At 38.0% G+C, this 13794-nt stretch overlaps 1 long non-coding RNA gene across 1 annotated transcript in view; it reads right to left on the reverse strand.

Annotated features, from left to right (window-relative positions):
• Window positions 1-231: 231 nt before the first annotated feature.
• LOC101946217 (uncharacterized) overlaps window positions 232-13794 on the reverse strand; it is a 37456-nt gene continuing 23893 nt past the window's right edge. Inside the window, exons 3-4 of the long non-coding RNA XR_006175620.2 lie at window positions 3622-3701; window positions 232-3438 (exon numbers count right to left, since the gene is read on the reverse strand). This is a non-coding gene — a long non-coding RNA (uncharacterized LOC101946217). The remainder of the gene's footprint in view (window positions 3439-3621; window positions 3702-13794) is intronic.

The following is a 13794-nucleotide window of genomic DNA, read 5'->3' on the forward strand; positions in this document are numbered from 1 at the left end:
TGCTTTGGCTCCAGTCACTCCATAACTGGACCTACCCACTTTTCCATCGCTAATAATCAAAATTTAAAACTAGGCAAAGAAAACTGCTTCCTGAGAACTTCTTAGAAACACAATCCAGTGATTTAGACTTTTGAATTAGTCTTGATAGAAATGGACTAGCAAATGAATAGTAAAAACAGGTATGAGTTGTTGATTTAAGGATATTTATTTTGTATATTTTGACATGTGATGTTGACAATTTATATTTAAGCAGTTATGAAGCTTTACTTTTTGAATCTCAATGTCTACTGTCATTAAATAATTGTGACACCCCAGATTATTCCTGAACTGTGAAAACTTAAATCACTAAAAAAACATTTAAAATCCATAATTTTGTGTAACTGTGAAAATGTAAATTGATTAAAAAAATAAAAATGATAAAAATAAGTACCCATATTATCTGTTGCAATTATTTTAAAAAATGAAAATTGAATTCTGCCAAGTCTACCCATAAGGGAGTGTGAAGCCAAGAGGCACACAAATTACAATTTCTATGAGGCATTGTAGGAAATATAAAAATATATGGAGATATACCTATCTCCTAGAACTGGAAAGGATCCTGAAAGTTCATTGAGTCCAGCCACCTGCCTTCACTAGCAGGACCAAGTACTGATTTTTTCCCTAGATCCCTAAGTGGCCCCCTCAAGGATTGGGCTCACAACCCTGGGTTTAGCAGGCCAATGCTCAAACCACTGAGCTATCCCTCTACCCTCAGCAACTCAGTTGAATACAGATTAATGTTGAACTGACCCGAAATAAAACATTTGAATTCAGGTCAAAGAATTTAAATAATTCAATATCGATTGATCCAACCTGGAATAAAATATTGTATTTAATTTTCCTGATGGAAAGTCAAAAAATTTTGGCAAAATTTAAACTTTTTTTTTCCATGGAAAACCTTGATTTTTGTAGAAATTGCATTTTCCAACAGAAAAACATTTAAACAGAAAATTCCTAACCATCTCTATCCATAACCAATGCCTATTGAAACAGTAGTAGTTTATATGCCATATAGATTCCCCTGTAACCCTAATATATAATATCACAAAAGACATAATAATTAAACCCTGGACGCCCTTTCCCAGGTCAGTGGAGACTCTACCATGGAGGCACCTACTACTTACTAATACCTACATTGAATGAGTATTGTGAGGATTAATCCCTTAATATTTGTAAGTCTATTTGAACGTGATGTTATGAATAATAATGTATTTATGTAATACTGCTTTGAGAACAGTGTTTACAGCTGAGAGAAGAAGGGAGCTCTAAGGGCCTAAGAATTGCCCAAAAGGTCTTGAAGGGCTCATGAAAACTGATATACTATCAATGTATGCACCGTTCAAGGCTGCTAGCTACTTCCAAATTTCTTAATGGAAAATACTGGACACAAACCAGACCTTGTGAGAATTATCAGATATCTGTTTCTACTTAACATGTCCCTTTCATCTCTCACTTTCACCAAGTTTCCCAGAGGAGAGAACAGAATATATAATATAGATACACACACACTTTTATGCTTTTTCTGAAGAGGGCTCATTTTTACATTAGTGTGAATTTAAGGTTTGATCTTCTCTAGAAACATATATCTACAACAGAAACAGTTAGGCGTTACTTAGATTCTAATAGGAGTCCAGTGGCACCTTAAAGATTCACAGATTTAGTCTAAATCTAAAAAACCCTAAACCTAAAAAACCCACTTCTGAAGCTTATGCCCAAATAAATCTGATAGTCTTTAAGGTGCCACTGGACTTCTCATTTTTGTGGATACAGACTAACATGGCTACCCCTCTGATACTTGGATTCTAATGTATATTCCAAAATGCATGGGGAATTAGAGAGAGAACTTTTATTTGGAGCACAGGTTCTTAATCTATGGCTTATGGACCAATGGTAATCTGTGAAGAGCTGGCTTTTCATATGCTGGTGGCTCTCTTTCTTGTTTTCAACTGCTAAGAGACATTAAAGGAAGCTAAAAGTACATTAAATGCCTAAGGTATTGCTCCTCAAAAAGACCATTCTCTAGTTTTAGACACAATTTTATATCTGTCCTACACAGACTTCTTCTTTCTTTTTAAGATTAGTTAGACCACTGGTCCAATAGAATTTGGAATTTTTTATGTTTCTTTTTACCATGTTAAGTATTTGATCTACTCTAAATCATTTCACATGTTCTGTAAGTAGAGCTGGGTTAGGAAAATAACTTTATATACACACACTGGTAATTGCTGACTTCCAAGAGCCTATTGCTTCTTCTTGTAATATATTCTGCCTGTATTATTTCTTTCTTGAAATCAATAGGACCAGTCACATTTTTAAAGTTAGTTGAATGCTTAAATACCTTGCTGAAACAGGGCCAATGTTAGTTTGGTTTATTTATGAGTAAAGGCTGCAGGATCATGCTCCAAGTCTTACCAGGCCAAACTGTTTTGTTTTTTTTTTAATAGAATTACAATATTTAGGGATGAAAGTGATATGGTGGATAGAATATTTGGGGATTTGAGCAATACATTTGAAAGCACCTCATGAAATCTTACATGAAAAATTCATTTCAATGGGCTCAGATAGAGTCAAGGTCATGGGCGCTGAAAATTGGCTAACAGATTGTAAACACAGGATAGCGATAAATGGAGCTGTATCGAGCTGTGGGACAGAGGCTGCCCAGTGGAGTGGCACAAGGTTCAGTCTTAAAAGCTGTTTCTTTAATGTCTTCAATACTGATCTGGCAGAGAGAGCGAACAGCTCGTTAGATTAGCAAATAATAATATGTTGGGAGAAGGTGAATTCCAGTCATGACAATGACATAACACATAAAGGAGAGAAATATGGGAAGAAAATAAAATGAGTTTCATCCTGGAATCATGTCACCTAGGGATAGGGTGACCAGATGTCCTGATTTTATAGGGACAGTCCCGATTTTTAGGCCTTTTTCTTATATAGGCTCCTATTACTCCCCACTCCCTGTCCTGATTTTTCATATTTGCTGTCTGGTCACCCTACCTAGGGAAAGATCCATTGAGTACATGATTGATGTTTCAGTGTGAGGGAGAAACCCAGGAAGCAGCGATGCTGAAAGACCTCCAGGGATGACAGTGGGCAGACAATTCAACATGAGTTTGCTAAACATTATGGATACAAAAAAGTCCAGTAACGGTTTGGGCTGCATACAAAATGGTATCCTATTGCAGAAGCAGTTGTCCCTCTGGTCGGGGTGCTGGAACTAGCTGTGCTGGGGGTGCGACATCACCTCCTGGCTTGAAGTGGTTTCCATCATATAGGGATTACAGTTTTGTTCAATGTCTTTCAGCACCCTCACTATACAATTTGTTCCAACACCACTGCCTCTGGTGTGACTGCACTGGAATATTGCACTCCGATCTGGGTGCTATATGATCAGAAAGTCTACAAGTAGGACAAGGAATAATGGGATGGAATTTAGGAAGCAAAAATGTAGGCTGTATATCAGGAAAAACTTCTTTGTGTTGAGATGTATTTGGCTGTGCAATAGCCTCCTTATGGAAGGAGTAGAAGCCCCATTGCTCAGAACTTTTAAAACTATACTGAAGAAAGTCCTAGGTAACATACCTGAACATAGCAGAATGGTCCTGCAGGGGCTGAGAGATGGGCTAGATCTTCCCTCTTTTCTGTTTCTAACTTCTGTGATTCTGTAAGAATAGCCATGTTAGAAAAGGGTCAGTTATTAAAACATCCCATTAAACATACCATTTAGCTGGGAGACTACATTTGACCACATTCATCGTAATTTACAATAAAATTTGTGAACTGAGATTATTGCTGGTATTAAACATATATTCATAAGTAAATTAAGACAGTATTTAATGCTTCCTGCACTGCAATTAATTGTGTGCCCCAATGTGGGTCATTTCTACCATGTTTTAGCCTGCAAGTTGAATAGGACTTTAATAATCTTGATGGTATTGTATGTTACTGAGATGGCTTTTCATCTCTAGAAAGATCTGAATTTAAATCCTAGTGAAAATGAGTTTCTGGTCTTTCTTCTCTCTATTGATTGGTGATTAACATCTCAACATAACTGAGAAGCTCTGCTCAAGTTGCCTGACCCAGGATTGGAGTACAAGATGTATCCTGAGCTGAATTTGCAAGTCTAAGGGCAGCCTTGCTAAACATGTGAAGCACTAGAACAACCGTTCCAAATTTCTCTTTAACCTATTTCTCTCCCTTTCACTGCATGTGCTGCAAAACTGCATTTCACAATTGGAAGTTTGTTAGCTAACAACAATGTAGTTTCTCTCTCTAGTGACATCAGTATTTGTGGCCATAACTATGAAAAGACTTACTTGAACTTTCAGAAGCTTGTAAACTCTGATTGTTTTGGCCCCTTAAGATATTATCAACACATAAACAGGAAAGGAAAACAGATATAGTATCTACAACAAAATGTACCGCACACTCGGACATGGTAGCCAAAACTAAACCAAAAAGAGAAAAAACATGCCACTTTCTTGGCAGAAATATGAGATAACTTACATAAGCAAAAATCATGCCTGTAGCTACCATAAAATCCTAATCCACATACTAAGAATCTGTGGTGTTTGAATTTGTTCAATATACAAACTAAAAGCGAGCATGTAACTGCACAGTCCATAGCCTTCTAACTGACATATCATGACTTGGGGGGGAGGGCGGGGAAGTACAGCGGAAGTTGAGAGAAATATGCATGTGGCTGTCTCATGTTGTTTAAATTTTGCCTTGAGAAAGGGATGAATTTCACAGGATTGCTCACTTGATTTGCAGGGAATTTCTAAGACACTAAAGAGTACAATACTGCACTATTATGCAGCATAAGAAAGCTTTAGAAGTAGAAACATTGATATAGGGCATGCAGAGGTCAACGTGTTATGCTAGTGCTGTGCTAGTCATCTGATTTCTATTGGTTGCTTTAAATACAAAACAAGAGTCCTCCAGTTAGATGTCTAGAGGCAGCAGATGATGTTGTTGGTTTCACGTTTAACAAAACTTTTTTTTTCTTTTATTCCAGTGTAAGTGTAAGACAATTCACAATCCCCACCATGATAATAGTTGTAATTGGGACTTCAAGTCCTGAGAAAATGGCATCTGACAAAATGCTGGATGCTTTCATATCATCCACTATACATGTATACAAAAAAAAAAAGGAAAGAAGGCTGCTGATTTCTAGCTGAAAATGAGCTGAGATGTATTAGCAAATACAAAGGTATACTGAAATGCGTGGATATTAAGGCCTTGACCCTGTCAGCCATTGCAAGGGGTGCAGCAGGGTTCTCAAAGTTATTGCACTCCAATGCAAATGAAATTTATACACGGAGACAAGTAAGGGCATGAACTAAGAGTAGGGCTATACACAGAGGGTGAGATTCAGAGGGCCAGCACAGACCCTGCTTAGTCCCACCTAAGTCTTCAAAATCATGTTTTAGTGCGACTTAAAGAGGTGTGTAGGCCTTGTTCTGGCCCTATGCACAAGGGTGAATTTCACCTTCCAGGCCCTTTCTTTTAAGCTTCTAGTCCTGTGTGTTATCTTACTCCTGTCCTGCAGATTGTCCTCTGGAAGGCAAATGGACTATGGGCAGGAGTAAGCTATGTGTAGGGCAAGGATTTCAGGTTTAGGCTAGGTATGGTGGTTCATCTCAAGCTCCACTTACACCAGTGCACCCTTTTTCCTAGTTGTTCAGAGTTGAAAGTAGGTGAGGACAAAGACCATGTCTCAGGAGATATGGCTTGAAGCAGTGTCCCCATCATGCTGTTGAGGGCTTAGCTAAGTGTTCCTTTCTTAAGCCTCTCTTCCTGATACCCCAGGGTAACCTGGCAGTTGTACAGCAGCACTCTCATTGACACATTATTAGGTTCCAGTGCCTTCCCTCTCATGCTCACCACTTTTTATTTTATGCTTGTATATGGCAACACCCCAAACCTGCACTGTTCATGACCAAACTCTAAATCTGCAGCTCTTCTCTTGTCACATAGTCACAGTACCCTGTTTGATCTTACCTACAGAAGCATGTGTATCATAATAGCTATGCCCAGCACGGTAAGTTAAAGCTAGGGGCACCTACCTAGCCCAATAGATTACTGAATGGACTCTGTATTGCTATGTGAAAGTCCCAGCTTTAATTACTGGCTGCTTCTCTTGCTTTTCGCAAGAGCAGGGACAAGAGTGCTGAGGAAGAGACAGACAGCTCTGGAGAAAAACAATAGAATCTCAAGTCATTTCATAGGGAAGAGTGCTAATGAGTTCTGAAAGGTTCCAGCCATGTTACTTACTAGGCCTGCCATATCTCTTTAGCAAGCTGAGGGACTATTTACCTTTTTCCATCTTGTCTCTCTCTCTCTCTCATTATTTGAGGGGAAGTGGTTCTGGTGATGCCAAAACTTGGAATCCTGGGACTGGAGGGGAAAAAGGCATTTGGGTTTGCTGGGTAGGGTAGGGGGGATGTTCATCAAGGCTGTGGATTTCATTCACGTACCTGTTCATTACTGACCCTTTGTAAATGGAATATTTGGACCACATAATCACTCTTTAAGGCCTGATATCTCGCTCTTGTGCCTGGACTTTCAGAGGCATTTAGCCACAAGTGATATATTATATGGCATGATGGCCTTTTCAAGGTTATAGATCAACACCCCATTCAGATAAGCAGGTCAGGACTTTGACCAGCATGGTGGCCTGAATTCTTGCTTGATCACTTAATTTCTTATAATAACCCACACTTCTGTATTTGTAGCATGATATGGGCCTGTTGTAGCTTGTGCTTCGTTGAAAATAAAATTTCAAAAACAATCTTGAATTCTTATTTCACCGGCCTGCATTCATTCATTATTTGTGTGTCAAACCTATAAATCAACATTGCGATTCCCTTTGTAGAAGTAGTTCCCTGTTCTACCGTTATTCCTCTAATAATCATCTCATCTCTTTCAGCTTATACAGCTGCCTTCTGCTGTCTTTAAATAATTGCTTGTAGATTAAAATTCTTGGCATAGAGTGGCCTTTCTCTAATCATATGTCATCATCCTGATTATTTCTGCTCCTCAGGGGATTGAAAGCTTGTAATCTTAATTTGTAAACCAGTCTGATTAAAGGTATCTTATTTACAGGGCTTTAAAGGAGAACTCAGTGTGTTTCCTTTATTTCAGGGAAAATACTAATAAATTATCCTTTTTATTGAGGTGGTTTGTGAGAGGACAGCCAGCCTTTGGGCTACTCAGGAACAGCTACCACGGCATATTTTGTTAAAACAATCCTGCCACTCCTTATTAAGCTGCAAAGTGTTCTGATACAGTCACGCCTGACTGCTTGGCTAATGTACCTTGACTCCAAACCCCATGCAAATCCATTCCTTTACAATGTACACTGTGTTCACATCAAACAAATTCAGTCCTTCCTTCCCCTCCCAACAATCTCTTTATGGGTGAGTTCTGTAAAATGGCCAACATTTGAATGTTTGGGTTTCTAAAGACAGTAGGAGTTGTGGATTGGTGAGCACCTCTGAAAATGAGGTCACTTATTTAGGTGCCTAAATATAGATTTAGGAGCCTACCTTTAGAAACCAATGTCGTTGGCCATTACTCTTACACAATACATCTCAGATTCACTTGCAGTATGAGATTATCAATTGATAAAATGCTTCACAAAGATTTAAGTTAAGATCTTAAAACAAAACATTTCCTTTACTGGTTTACAAAGCTGCTACCAAAATGTTGAGTTTAAAAATAAAGTTAAGTGTTTGTATTGGCCATTTGTTTCTTAAATAATGTATCTGGCACTTGAGAAAAGGCACATCATGAGCGAATTCATAGAAAAAGTGTGTAGGTAATGTTAACCCATCTACCAAGTAAATCAAGTCAAACAAAGCAGCAAAAGGCAGCAATTAAATGGCAGAGTGTTAGCTGTCGACATGAATTTATTAACATGAATGGTATTTCTAAACATGAAGTTATTAGGGCTGGGTGGAAATTTTCTGCGAACATGTTTTTTATGTCTACTTCAATTAAATTTCTTTTAGAAACTGGAATGGAACATTTTGATTTTCTGGTTCAAAATGACTTTTTTTTCCAATTTTTAAAAAAATTGTATTAGCATATAAGCATTTTAAAAAGTCAAAATCTGAACAAAAGTTTTTTGATTGACCCAAAGCAGTTTTTTTCAGAATTTTGCTCCATGGGAAATTTTTAAAAATTGTTTTCATCTAATTTTTTAATAGAAAAAACTTCAAAATCCTGGAATTTTCTGTGAAAAGAAAAATCTGGTTCCCACACAGCTCTGCTAGTGATATGCTTATAGCATTAGTCTAATTTTCATTACATTGTTTCTGTAGTAAGTTATATCAGTCATAAAACTTTCATTAAACAAAGATTCATTTACAGGCTGAGTCATGGCCGCCACGCTGTTAAAGCCATAGTTGGCGTTGTCCTGCTTTAAATGCTTCGAAGCTGTAAAGCTAAATTATATGTAAAAATCTTATATTAGGTTTTCTGTCCTGAAGGCAAGGGTTCTTGTATGAGAGAGTGAACTATACAGTGTTGGCTTTCTTCCAATGATAATATATGACTGCTTAGACTGCATGTTTTAGGCAATGAGAAATAGATGTGTTTGTATTGCCACTTAATTTACTAAATCTACCATTAATAGAAAAGCAGTATTCTATTATGAACATACACAGTAAAAGAAAATACTTGGTATTACTTTTCTATGTGCCTGTGTATGTATGGTATATAATGGTACATGTAAGGAGAGTGCTGAAATAGGTGCAATGGGTTAATGGATCCGTTGAAATGAATCTCATAGTAGGAAACAGCAAATGTCCCCAGAGCCTTTTCCATATAAAATGTAAACTATTTTGAGATGTACAGATCTGTTTAATTTTAATATTTCCATTGGAAATGTCTTCAACTTTCTTCTAAGCATTCTATTAAAATTCTACACAGTAGGTTTTACGTTACATTATATTTGGTGCAAATGCTTTGTTAAAATTAATTGGCTAAATTTAGCTTTGGATGCAGGCAACCAACGTACTTTGAGCTCATATTAAATGAGACAATTCCATGTATAATCTATTACATGCTCTTAGTATAAGTGTGCATTATTTCTAATATCAGCTAAACCAAATACAACTCTTTTCGTAAACATCCACAATTGGAGCTAATATATCTGTGAAGAAACATATTCTGCCAGATAACACAGAGTCCACAAGAAATAGTACATATAAGATACAGAGCAAAAAAGCATTCAAGCCAGATCTTGATAAAGCCTGTGGACGTTTCCTGCAAATGTTGTTACGTGACCAAAAAAATTATATGTCTGTGCAAGATAAATGAATGTAAATGGGTGGTTAGAAGTGCAGTTGCCCATTTTGTGCATGCACAAATGGATAAGTCCACAAATCTTGCCAATGTATTTATAGATACTTGTTTGAAATGTGGTCCACAAAGCACAGACTACATTATAAATACTACACAATCCATTCCTGCCATACAGATTTCAACTAGAAATTCTTGCCTCTCTTCTTATAGACAGTATTAGTATTCCTTCAAAAAATATTTCCCTCAAATTATCATCACTTGGCCTTATGTGCAAAACATTTGCAAGCTTCTATAAATATAGAAACAATTCTATATTTACTTTCCTGTATGTTCATCATAAATAGAGTCAATGGTGTGCTGGAGTCCTGGTCATTTATCTGCAAAATTCACATTTTCTGCTAGAATTCTACACTGAAAAATTGAGGCTCAACTTTTTTTTTAATTTTAAAATTTTGGAAAACTTTGTTTAATCAAGAAACCAGTAACACTGCCTGGGACCTGACAGATCTTTAGCAAGCTCCCCTAGGTGGCTCTGCACACTCAGAGCAGGTCTTCCTCACCTGCCTTTAACAAAGATAGTTGATTGCACAAAGTTCTGCATTGGTTCTATGAGGTAGATGAACACTTATTGGACACTGAGGTGATACTATCAAACTCACTTAATCTCTCAGTATCATCTTCTAGTATTTTATCTAATCTCTTGGGGCCCAATCTTGTTGCTTTTAAGTCAATGGAGGTTTTGTTACTGGGAGCAGAATGGGAACATGGAATCCTTTCACTAATAGTTAGGATCCCATCCACCCTCTTGGTAATCGACTCAAGTAACTAATCACACTAAAAAAAAAATCCGTATGTCTATCCTGATTTTTTTCATTTTTAGACCATTATGCCTTATGTAGCCAAGATGATTATATGGAGTAGCACCATCCTTAATTGATATTATTGTGCTCCATAAGTTTCTCTTATATGCAGTACTCTGTATCATCTACCCCCATCTTTCTGTTGTTATAATCATTTTCTTTTACTCCTCTCTATTTTTTCAATGTCCTTTATATAATGCAGGAACCAGAATTTAGGGTCATATTTGTCACATTTTCCACATGTTCACTTCCTATTCGCATCAAGAAGAGAACATCCTGCCCCATAGTATTTAGTAATGACAGCCTGCAATAACCTGTACAGACCTCAGCAATACCAAAGATCCCAGGGAAAAAGTAATTCAGAGGTTTGTGTGTATGTGAGAGAGAGAGAGAGAGAGAGAGAGGAATAAACTCTTGAACTAGAAAGTTTCAGCCCTTTTACCCAAACTCAGAATAATCAAATCAAAATTAATCCCAAACATTTCAAAAGGCTTATGTGGGGTTTCTCAAATCCTTCAGAACATATTATTTTAAAACATGATTTAAGTAACAGGATAAGGTATGTTATTTATTTATCAGTAGGGAATGGCATACGACACTCTTTCCCCTCGATCAGCCTGACAATTCTTTCCATAATAGGTCTTGGAACAAACTGAAAATATAAGGATCAAAACCACTGGTACATAGTATGCTCCTGTTAAATGAAATGCATTTGTACATATGGTGCTTTTGTGATCAAATAATTTTGTTTTTACTATTGAACAATTGCAAAGTCAGTTGCAAATTCATAGCCAATGTCGCTCATTTCTCTCATCAAATATCAAGCTATGCAGGGATGGCAGTTTGAATGAGATGTTGTTGGGACACCATGACACCAGTTTAAAGAGAACTCCTCTACCTGGGAATTATGCTTTGCTTTTACAGTCAAAACACATACCATTCTCTCTTTTCTGTCCACTTTACATTAAAATTAATCTTTCAATGGGATGAAGTCAAGTTACACAACTATACAATGGGTGTGAGAACTGATCATTATTTACTATGAAAATACCATGTTACAATTTACAATCATGATAAGGCTGCTCTCCACCGCCAGTGCAGTATAAGGATCTTTAGTGTAAATAAGAATCAACTCACTATGTTTACTCATTCTCAGTCAACTATCCCATCTGCTCTCCATAATGGACAATTAGGATCTGATTCTTCACTGCCCTGAACCTATCATTTGCATCTGTTCAAAGTGGGTGCAAAAAGCTAGCATTATGATTTAGTAGCATTTTACAGCCACATGTGGGACAAGAGAGAATCAGGCTCATAGTCTGGGATGTAAGAATGTCTTATCCTATCTATTTAGTTAGTTTTATGATCGTACACACATCTGTGAAAAAGCTTAGCACAACTGGCAATGCAGTGAGAAACTTTATATCTTTATAAGATATCCAAGCAGTATAATGTCTGATAGTTTTCCCATTGGATTTAGTTGTTCAGTCATGAACTCTTTCTTTTAATTGAATTTCTCTTCCAAAAATGGCCGTACCCACACACATACTGCAAGATATCATCTATTGTCATTAATGCCAAAAGACAGTTCAATAGCATCTATGAAAGAAAACTTCTGACAGAATGCAATATTCCACTTCACCAAAATAAAAACAAAACCCTTTGATTTACAGAGTCTGGTTCTTTTCCTATAATAAATGTAGACATTTTCGTGAGCATTCTGTTTTTCCTGTGATTAATGGTGCTATTTATCTCAAGGACTTGAAAACAATCAGGCCATCTATTGGAAGATGTTGGGCTAAATTCACTGACAGCAGTGGAATTACACCAGGGTTGAATGGAGCCCCTGGTGTGTAATGGCAATCCATTAGGGAGCCTAAAAAAAGTTCAGAGGACTGATTGGGAGAAACATCCCAAAGTTGGAGGCTCTGCACAGAGGTTTGATCCATGCAATAGGGAGACCCTAACAGTGAGCAGGGGCAACAGAGCCTGATGTTTGTGCTGGGATTCATTTTGAAACTTGAGGCAGTATTCTGTGGAATCCACCTGTTGGAGTTGGCAATAAACATACTACTAACATTTCCACCAGTGTTCAAAGGTAAAGTATGTGTACTAGTGCAGGATAGGAATGTGTATTTGTTTTCATTGAACACTGTCTGACTTGTCATTTGTTAGCATATTTCTTTCCTCCTCATGTGGAGGGAATTGGCTTCCAGGGACTGATGATTGCTGCTACCCAATGCTAGCAGGTGCCAAGCCCTTAAAGGCTATGCCAAAGCTTTTCCAAGCACTGAAAGCAGAAGAGTGGCAAGCCCTTGGGGAGAAATGGTGGTCCAGTGGTTAGGGCCCTAGCCTAGGACTTAGGAGCTCTGGATTCGTGTCCCTATTCTGCCACTGACTTCCTGTGTGACTTTGGACAAGTCTCTGTGTCTCAGTTCTGCATCTGGAAAATAGGAATAATAGCACTTCTCTACCTCATAGGGGTGTTGTGAGGATAAATACAGTAAAGATTATTTAGGTTCTACTATAATGGGAGCCATATAAATACCTTAGAATTGTGAGTGCTGGAGGGTCTACCCTATGGATCCTACTCTACGGACAAGTGCACCAATGGATTAACCACCAATTGCATATCAAACCTGGAGATCAGTTACACCAAGGCTACAGATTTAACCCCTGTAATGTAATACTTTGGGTGTAAGTGTTGCTTGCTATATATCCTGGCATGCATATTGGTTGAGCAACGAAAGTGAGCATGTGCCATGCACTACCAGTGTGGAGTTACAGAATTGCCAGCAGTGGCATAGCTGTGGAAAAATGCTTGCTGTCATGGCAGTGTTGTCGTCAGTGCACGGCAGTGGTTTCTCACATGCATTCTGCTTCATGCACTGCCTCACACTAGTCAGGAAGGAGTTCATCTTGAAAGTGAAGATTGTTTTCATAACAACCAGAAATATCTGCAGCCCCTTCTGCCTGTCTTCAGTTGCACATATGCATTTCCAAGAGCTTCCGACAAAGAACCAACTGCCCTGCCAGCAGATGCAGATGGAGATGGTGAAGTGGTGGAATTGCATGATTCATATGCTGGGTAGCCAGGTAATATTTTTAACTATGCTGCTTCACGCAGACCCAAGAAGACAGCAAGCTGCAATTTGCCCACTCGTAAGGATATTGTGTGACATCCTTACTTCTGGAGCTATGTGATATCTCAGACTTAGTCACTGGGATGATACCTACATTACCCAGGTGATACTACTGTTCTGATTCTTGGGGGGAGGGGCCATCATCTCTATGGTCCAGTAGTATGAGCAAGTTAGTTTATTATATTGTATAAGTAGAGCAGCACTTTAGTCAAACTAGCTCACCAAAATCTCCTTCCCATCTAGTCTTTCCGTTCTCTTATGGCAGTAAACAGTTACGGGCATTAGCCCAGCCACTGAATATCAAATGATCCTAGCTGTTCTACTTGGCTAAGCTGAAGTCTGGGAGACTGACTTCTAGAACTGGGCAATGTAACATGGAGACAGAGCTGCCGCCTTGACCTGGGAAGATGTAAGCTTAGAAAAAGTATTCAGGTTTATTT

The sequence above is a fragment of the Chrysemys picta genome, chromosome 3 (assembly GCF_011386835.1).
Source record: "Chrysemys picta bellii isolate R12L10 chromosome 3, ASM1138683v2, whole genome shotgun sequence".
NCBI classification, from domain to species: Eukaryota; Metazoa; Chordata; order Testudines; family Emydidae; genus Chrysemys; species Chrysemys picta.